This window comes from Ixodes scapularis, unplaced genomic scaffold (genome assembly GCF_016920785.2).
Source record: "Ixodes scapularis isolate PalLabHiFi unplaced genomic scaffold, ASM1692078v2 PGA_scaffold3__209_contigs__length_174095766, whole genome shotgun sequence".
In the NCBI taxonomy this organism is placed as follows: Eukaryota; Metazoa; Arthropoda; class Arachnida; order Ixodida; family Ixodidae; genus Ixodes; species Ixodes scapularis.
In genome coordinates, this window is record NW_024609868.1 from 129,861,677 (window position 1) to 129,863,473 (window position 1,797).

General features: G+C 47.2%; 1 non-coding gene across 1 annotated transcript; it reads right to left on the bottom strand.

Annotated features, from left to right (window-relative positions):
* Positions 1–1,100: 1,100 nt before the first annotated feature.
* On the bottom strand, positions 1,101–1,240 carry LOC115308531. The gene has a single exon (XR_003916530.2). It is a non-coding gene; the product is annotated as a U4 spliceosomal RNA (small nuclear RNA).
* Positions 1,241–1,797: the final 557 nt, after the last annotated feature.

Genomic DNA, 1,797 nt, shown 5'->3' on the forward strand with positions numbered 1-1,797 from the left:
TGCGGAGAGCAAGTCGTTTGCTTCTTGCGCAGGGGTCGCGGTGACGTGATAAAGACGCCGAGCTTTGGTTGGCTCTGAATGAAGGATATTGGATAGACCTCAAAGCAAGCTGCCTTGAACTCTAACCACTATCGTTCAATCGGAGCTCCTTTCAGAGCGCGGCGTCTTTATGACGTCACCGCGACCGCTGCGCAAGAAGCAAACGGACTTGCTCTCCGAATAAGAGTGCGAATAACGCAAAAAGCCCAATGGCGGCCATCTTGGCTTCTACGGATGCGCTAGCACGATGGATGTAATGGCACGTTAGGCGTCGTGACATAGGATGAGCAATTACATCCATCGAGCAACTACGTCCATCGAGCAACTACATTCAACGAGCAACTACATCCATCGAGCAGCTACATCCATACACATGTCAACACATCCAACGAGCTAGTATATCCACCGTGCCATTACATCCATCGATGGATGTAACGGCTCGGTGGATGTACTGGCTCGATGGATGTGTTAACACGTGGGGGCCCCGAAAGGGGGCCCCCACGTGTTAACACAGATGGGGGCCCCGAAAGCTTCTAGAATCGTGGTTTCTTCGCAGGGACACATCCGTGTGCAACAAAAACCGCGGCCCTCTCCACGAAGCTTACACGGACATTCGTGATAAATAGCGTTGAGTTTAGGTTGAACCCTGCATTTGCTGTGTAACTACTGATGATGCCTCCCGCATGGGAGGCGAAACGTCTAATGAAGTTGTTTTTTCTGTTATGTCAAGTCGGTGTACTAATTTTAATTATGACGTCTCCCGGCTTTTGGAGTATTTTTGCACCTAATTTTAACGACTTCTTAGAAGCTTCGAAGCCTTGAAAGGTTGCAAACCGACAGCAATAAGCAGTTGATGACAAAACCTTGAGAGGTTTTGTCATCTGCATGTTGGTATTTGTTTCTGTCCGGCTAGAAGCCGGAAAGGCAATGGCGCTACTTTCTTTCGTCCAGTAAGTTAAGTGTGAAACAGCGCCTGCCGCCCTCACTGTATTTTCCTTACACACGCACTCATATTAATACCGTGTGTTTAACAAATTCTGTTTTTGGATTGAAAAGAGGGAGCCCCGTGGGGCCTGCCAAAAATTGCCATGGCCGTCGGTATTGCACGACGTCCCGGCGGGGTATTGGGAAAAGTTTTCAACTAGCAATAGTCGCCCCTCAGTTGCCTTCCTCGGGTACGACACTGCCTCTGCGCAAAGTTGATACCTGTTGGTAGAAATGTCGATCCTATCAAAACGTGTCACCTCATATACGCACTGACTGATGTCATAGAAGTTGTGTTACCATGTAAGAAGTTTTATGCAGTACGTAGTAGTAGTACTTAGTACATTTTTAAGGACAGTATATGCTGATCTCTTATGTCTGAGTTCAATTTTATAATATGCTAACTATTATATGATCAAAACATGCAAATGTAGGTAAACACATTTTTATACGCACTGTGAACTTTTTACAACGCAAATACCCGGCGCATTGCTACCATCATAACGCAAGGACGGTCTACTGATGAAGTGCTGTAGACATGTTCCTGAATAGCTAGGTTGGACATTACCATGTACGTTTTAAAAGGTCACGGAAGTGGCGTAATGGCGCCTGATTGGTGGAGGAAATTTACTCCACCAATCAGACGCCGTTACGGCACTTCCGTGACCTCTTAAAACGCACCGTCGGGTTTGAATGAAATGCGAACAGTGAGAGAACTTCGAGCCCACCACCGGCGCAGTTTCCAAGCTTGGGTTGTGCTCGGCGAGTTTCAAA